We start from the raw sequence: 7,638 nt of genomic DNA, 5'->3' as shown, positions 1-7,638 counted from the left end.
CGCCTCGCTCTCCTCTCTCGGCGAGTCAGTGTCGCCGCATCGGTGACTCGCTCTCGTCTCTTGCCTCCGACTTCCTCTCTTCTTCTCGCTCTCCAGTGGCCTCTGGAGCCATCGCTGGCTGGCACTGGCACTGGCACAATCCCTAACCCTAACCTTTGATCTCGCTTCGTCCTCGCCGGATCCGTCGTCGACCTCGTCGGATCCATCGGTTTCCTCTCTGGATCCGTCGGTTTCCTCGCCGGATCCGTCCCTTGTCGTCTGTGCTCGCCGGATCCGTGCCTCGTTGACCTCGCCGGCGACTATGGTGCTCTGGCTTTGAAGGTAAGTCCATAACCCTAACCCTAACCCTAACTCTCAATCTGTACTAACCCTTGCTCTGTTTTGTCTGAAGCCGTTGAGGGACCGGGGCGCCGACGAGTGGCGATGGCTAGATCCGACGACGAGACGCTTGAGTTCTCTGCTGTGTTTGTGTGATTATGTGACTTTGAGTCTTTGATAAGTTCTCTAAACATGTAACTTTGTGTGACCTATACTCTTTGATAAGTTCTTTGATTCTGTTTAGTTTGTGATTCTGATCAGTTTGTGTGACTCTTTGATTCTGATTAGTTTGTGATTCTGAACATTCAGACTTTGTGATTCTGATCAGTTTGAAGTGTTGATCACTTATAGGGCCAGTGCCGGTACGGGCACTGCTGGGCCACCGTGCCCAGTGACACGGCACGACACGGCTAAGACCTGATAGTGTTGCCTAGGCTGGCATATCGGCACGGTGGCACTAACAGACACGGCACGGCTAGTCTACCGTGCCACGTAGTGCCGTGCCTGGCTGTGCCCGTGCTAGTGTCCTGCGCCCCGTTTGGCCAACTATATTAGCGATGCTAATTAATGGATCCCATGGCCCATGGAACACCTGCACACATGGCCTACGCCAAGGCGATGCCTAGTCACCTGTGGACTGGATGTGATAGGAATTTCACACATTAACCAACCATAATGAATCAACATAATACTGGGACCCAAACGGTCTAATTATTATAATCCATAACACTGACTATAATAATCTTATGCATAACGTAGATATAATAATCTCCAGTCCAGAACTCCAGATCCAAACAGGTTCTAAGTTTCTTATTATTGTTGCCATATATTTATAATAGTGAGGCCAAACCAACAGGTGCTTAGAAGTGCTTCATCTTTGAGACGTAAGTTAATGAGCAATCCATCTCGTACGGGCAGCATTCATATGATTCATGGCAGTTGCCCATGCACCGAATAGGTGATTGCGAACTGCTCTCGACGTCGATGAGGAGCAGCGTGTCCAACCACATGCCGATCACGCACCCGCTCTTTGGGCAAAAGGCACTCAGGTAGGTCAACTTGTTGATGTAGCGTGGGATGTCTTGGTCCGGGCAACATGGCAGCAGATTCTGCACTTGGATTGATATCGTGTGCTGCAGAGTCCATTGAGCGACATCATCATTCATCAGCACCCACACTTGGATCTGGGGGCCTCGCAACGACCGTATCAGGGACAGGCGGCCATCCCTGGAAGTTGCCAGGATAGGTTCTTCTTCTCCGTCGTCGTTGCCAATGCCGCCAGTACTGCCAAAGCATTGCTTGGGCAGGTCGGTGGTCCATGTCCGGCCAGTGTGCACATCAAGGGCGAGCGTCCCTGTGATGTAGCAATGACCTCCACGCCCGGCAAGCCAGTAGACGGCGCCACGGCAGACCACCGTGCTGCGGCGTCCTATCCACGGGCACACAGCCTGCTCCATCTCCCCGAGAGAGTGCTTGACTGGCCCCCACATCCCAGCAGCGCCGTCACCGGAGCCGGAGGTGGAGAAGACCTGGTAGGTCAGTCTTTCTGTTTCCTCGTTAGAGACATAATTGTATGTCCTTTTCACGGCAAGTATCCGCACCGCCAAGTCGTCGTTCCTGGCGGCGCCAGACGGCGAAAGGTCGTCGTGGCCGGTGGTGAGCAAGACGTACACGCAGTCCGCATATGGTGCAGGTGGGTGGAAAAACGTGCAGACTCCCGTGATCGGGTTACACAGGCAAAGCCTATCCACTATGCGTGCTTTTAGCAGGATGTACCCGTCACGGGAGGACAATAGCTCGGAGTACAAACCTCTGATGGCGCCGGCGGCGGAGGCGGATGCGGCCGGTACGAAGGACTCGACCGTCTCGTGGCCGCCGCTGCCGTTTGATGGGAGCGCTGATTGGAACGGCGATGGACCCGGAGTGCGCCGTAGCCACGTTTCGTCGCTGTTCACGTGGAAGACGCCAAGGAGCAGGCTGGGATCGAAGCGGTCGTGGTGAGGACGACGACGGAGGCTCGCGGCGTTGCCGATGATGGCGCGCCGCCAGGGCTTGCACACACAGGCGCAGCGGACTACGGTGGTGTCCTCCATGCGGAGGACGATCTCCAGGAGGAGGTCAGTCGGTAGCGATGCCCATGTGTCCACGACATCCACGTCTCGCGCCGATCCAAGAGATGGTGCGTTCGTGGATTTGGCAAGCCAGCCGAATAACTTCCGTAACATTGTGTATGTGAATGTGATGCAGATCAAGTCGTAATACCGTGGATTTGAAATCAGTTTAGTTATATAATCGATGTGCTATATAATTGGACTTCAAACAGTATCCGTTCCGAAACTGGAACTCGTGTGAGACTCTTAAGTCTGAACCAATTGTAACTCTTAGGCCCCGTTTGGATATATGGAATTGAATTTATTTTAATAATCATAATTTAAACACATCTTAGTTAAGCTAATATGGTTTTATATGGATTATATGTGTATATTATTGTTGGCTATACGAGAAAGATATTTATGTGTTGCATTTCTACTTTAGGGGAGCGAGTTGAAGAGCATGTTATTAGTTGCAAAGTAAAAAACATAAAATGGTGATCTATAAAATCAATTTCTATCTCCCACCCTATGAATTTAAGATAAGCTTATATGTAAACTTTATAAAGTGGTGGAATGTCAAATTAGTCTAATTTATTAAGTAGATTTCAAACCTTCCAATTGAAAGGATCCAAGCGGCCTCTTAAAGAAATCGTGACGCTAACCTGCAGTCCACAGGCATATATAAAATCAGACTCCACTAGTACAAAAAAGGTTTTTAGGGGCGGTTAAAATGGGTTTTCAGGGGTGGTTGTAAAAAAACAATACAGTGCCACTGATTGTAAAGATAGGGTGTTTTCAGCAACGGCTTTTAACTATTCCTGGAAATATATTTCTAGGAGCGGTTCCGGTAGGATATCTGCTCCTGAAAATAGCATTTTGAAGGACGGTTGCAGTAAGACAACCGCCTCTAAAAATCATTTTTCAGGGGCCTGTAAAATATTTTTCGGTGGCGGTTGCTGCACCGCAACCGCCCTTGAAAATGTTTTATTCAAGGACGGCCGCTGCAACGCAACCGCCTTTGAAAATGCATTTGCAAGTGCAGTTCTATGAACCGCCTTTGAAAATCAATTTTAAACTTTTTGAATTTAAAATTTCCTGCAATATTTGAAATCGTATTTTCCTAGCAAATTTCAGAGCCGATTGCAATTGATTCAAATTAACTTCATATATACATAGTACCAAGTCAGAGTTAACTAATACACAAATGATCAACAAAGTATTTCTAGCACAATTTCAAACACATTCAAACTACAAAGTAACATTAATTGTGCTTCTGCCCAAAAAATGAAAAGAAGGGTTGCTCGTTTGCAGCGCGAAGAGATTCAAAGTTAGGATGTGTGGCATACTCCGAATCAGGATAAAAGAATAAGCACCCCGGTTTAAGAACCTCCCGCATCAAGAACTTGCAGAAATCATCTTGATCTTCTTAAATATCATTTTGGGTAAATACTTTGTTTGGCCTAAACTGTTCATGCTGCACAAAACAAAAGGGGCACATTTAGCTACATTCGTATTAGTGAACATATGCATATGATATGGTTCGATAGATTGACTTACCTCTTTAGGGTGATTGTAGTAACACCCATTCGTTCTCATCCATTGACATACATAGTAGCCACAAAGCACACTTCCTATAGGCTGCCTCGAGCATTGCAGGTCGGTGACATGCAAAAAAAAAACAATACAGTGAAACACATTGTTCTATATAATCAATATTCTCGCTATTTGAGTTCGGAAATGGTTGTATCCATTGATGTAGAGAAACAGTAATCCTATCCTGCTTACTTGGATCATGAGGTCCACCTTTTCTAACGTAATATTTGTAGGCATTGTTTAATGAACAAACTAATCACTTTCACTATAACAATAATCGGATGAAAAATTAGTGTCACAAGTAATAAACTATGATTACTTACATCTGTAATACGCTGAGGAAATTTTGGTACGTTTTGCTATATTTTTTCATAGAGTCATAGATGGTTATCCAGCCAACTCTCAAATTGATGGTTGCTAAGATGAAGTGGTCGCTACATTAGTACAAAAAATATAATGGTGTCAATGTAAACCATCTACCAAAAAAAAGATACTAGTCGATGTTACTCAAAATTGTACGGGGCTTCTATGTATTGGAATCTCTGATGAGCTCAGAACGCCTTCTTGATATATATTTGTAACACCCTAAAATCTGTCTCTTTTGAAAATAGGTTTAAAATGATTTATTTTTGAATTTTTGGTGCTCATGAAATATAGGATAATAAAATTTTTCATTAAATTAAAACTCATCATAAGCTAGCAACATGTTTGAGCATACATGCCCTTGCATTTGATTTATTTGGTTTGAGTGGTTTGGATTGAAAATTTAAAATGGTTGAAATTGCTTTTGCAAATAAAATTAAAAATGACTTTGAAGTAAAAGAAAAGAAATAAAAGAAAATTAGGAAATAAAAGAATTTAAAAAGTTGTAAAAATTATTTTTGGGAAGATTTACTAAAATTACTCATTTTTACTTGAGTTGAAAAAGTATATTTTAAACTCTATTTAAATTTGATTTGGTTTGTGTTTGAATTTGGTTTTGAAAACGAAATAGGAAAAAAAATTGGAAAAAAGGAAAACTCACTCTCTCCCTCTCTCCACTGCGCCAACCCGTTCAGCTCCGTGCAGCCCAGCTCCCGTTCCCTGACTCCGTAGCCCAGCCGTGCGCGCAAACCCAGCTCCTCCTCCCGCTCTTCCATGCATGCCCACTGCTTCTCCTCCTCCGCTTTTTCCGGCGTGGGACGAGTCGGCCCAAATGCTTTTCCCCCATGCACCCCGGTAGGCCAGCCCAAAGGCAGTAGCCGCTCGTCCCCTCCCTCTCTCTTACGCCGACATGTGGGCCCCATCCGTTAGACCTTTCTCTTACCTTCCGTCACCGCGCTGGACTCCACCGCCGTCGCCATGGAGGCTATGTCTGCGCCGTTTTTGACTCCTCCTTCGCCTTGCGCCTTACGCCGCCTGTGTCCGACCACGCCACACCTCGAGCATCGTGCCGCCCAAGTCTCCGTGCCTGTCGGTGTTTTGGACCGAGGGGTCCTCAACCAACTAGTGAATTTGTTCTGCGTGTTCCCGATTCCAGATGATGATGCAAAGAGACACAAGGCTTATACTGGTTCAGGCAATTCGTGCCCTACGTCTAGTCTGGGAGATTGATCTTGTATTCCTTGCACCGAAGTGCATGGGGTAGGGGGTTACAAGCTAGGCGAGAGAGGAAGCTAGTCCCAGGTCTCGGCGGGGAGTGATGTGGGCTGTTTGAGACGTTTCCCTCAAGCGACAGGGAAGTAAGCATGTTACAAGGTATTGTTCTTCATGAGAACCTCCTTGCCTAAATGGCCCAAGTCCTTTCCTTTTATAGTTGAAGGGAGGACAAGGACAGTACATGTGCTAACTATACGGCGTCGTGCGAACAGAGGTGGCGTGTCCGAGCCCTGTAGCCTGTTCCTGTGGCGGTGTGGTCGTCGGAGTGACCCGTCCTTGGAATGCTGGGGCGACGTGCTGGTCACATCAGATCCTACGCATCATGGGAGCTCCAGGGCTGCCTCGGAGCGGGCGCGGTGGTTAGTCTGTGGGTCATCGTGGATCGACTGTGCGCGAGGCCGAGGCTCGGTCGATGCCGAGGCCGTACCGTGGTGGGGGGTCTCGGCAGACACGAATCCTGAGATAGCCGAGATCCTGGTGCAGAGTGCCGATGCCCGGAGGGAGCGGTTGATCTGGTATGCTAGTTCGGAGGCGATGATGACCCAGGCCAGGCTACCCATGTCGTGTTGTTTTCGAGGTGGAGATCGCGGGGCACAGTGTAGTGCGGGTGCTGATCGTGGGCACAGCGTCGGAATACATTGGCCGTTAATCCCCGCCGTGCCCTGTCTTAGCCGGTATGGCACTAATGCGACCTCATGTCCCGTCGGCCACTCCGTGGTGTCGAGCCGTCGTCCGGCTGAGATTGCGGGAGTGGTTGACGTATTAATGGGACATGACATGCTGTCGGGAAGACCGGTCGAGGCGGGGACGATGGCTATGGACAAGCCGGCCTCGAGCGATACGGAGAATAAGGCCTCGCGCGAGACGGAGATTGGGCTCCTTGCCGAGGCCTCTCGTGAGCGGCCTCGCGCGAGGCGGAGATTGCATTAGGATGCCGAGACCTCCCGTGAGAGGCCTGAGGCGAGGCGGAGATCCTGGTGGGCTCAGACGTGGCCGGTGATGAGCCCATGGCTTACCCTCTAGCTTTGTTGTTGATGGGATTTAAGTGACCTTTTTGGTGTACGCTCGGGGTACCCCGTTCTATGGTACCCGACAGTAGCCCCCGAGCCTCAGGGGGAGCGCGTGCACTCTCCCTGAGGGTTTGTCGAGGCTTGGTTTGTAGCCGCTCCCGTAGGGATCGTGTTTTGCTTCTTGAGGTTTCGGTGGGTGCGCGCGAGCGCACCCGCCGGGTGTAGCCCCCGAGGCCCTAGAGGAGTGGAGTTACTCCTCTAGGGGCTTTTTCGTTTTCATGTTTGAGTGAGGAGTTTTTATCGTATTTGCCGAGCCCACAAGTGCGAGTTTGGGTCGTGGGGATCTCGGCAAGGTTGCAGGAAGAGCCCCCTAGCCTCCGCACGGAGCAAGAGGTCCGTCAGGGGTTCCCCTGGCTTTTTGTATGACCCTCACGCTTCCTTTTCGCTCGGAAGGAGGCGTGGAATGTGCCAGGCTACCCTTGGTGGGCACGAGCGTTGGCACTTCCGGTGAGCTGTTATCGGGTAAGTCCGAGTGGAGGCCCGTGCCCCGTTCGCTAGGGGACGGCTAGCGGTCCAGAGACACAGTCCAAGAGTATCGGAGGGTTTCTCTAGTGGGTGCTGAGGCCGTTCGCTGGGCCTCGGTGGCTCGGTGCCTCCCTACGGTGGGATCCCATTTGGAGACCTCCCTGCTGGTCTCGGACATGACTTAGGGTGCCCCGAGCGATCGTTTGCTCAGGCCTCAGCCATTCGTGGGCTCGCCCATAGTCGTCCCTGACTCTGTTGCCCTAGGGTGGCTGTCAAAACCTCAGGGGGCCCAGCCTTCAAACCCCTAGACCGTAACGGGCTCGGTGCCCTTTATCGTATTTGTAACGAAGCTTCTAGAGCGGGCTTAGGTTGCTTGTCTTTGTCTTGGGTGCAGGAGGAGCCCCCGAGCCTCCGCCCAGAGCGAGAGGGCGGTTAGGGGTCCCCTGGCTTTTTTGTTCGAC

Source organism: Miscanthus floridulus, chromosome 9 (assembly GCF_019320115.1).
Source record: "Miscanthus floridulus cultivar M001 chromosome 9, ASM1932011v1, whole genome shotgun sequence".
NCBI lineage: Eukaryota > Viridiplantae > Streptophyta > Magnoliopsida > Poales > Poaceae > Miscanthus > Miscanthus floridulus.
This window is presented reverse-complemented; position numbering follows the sequence as displayed.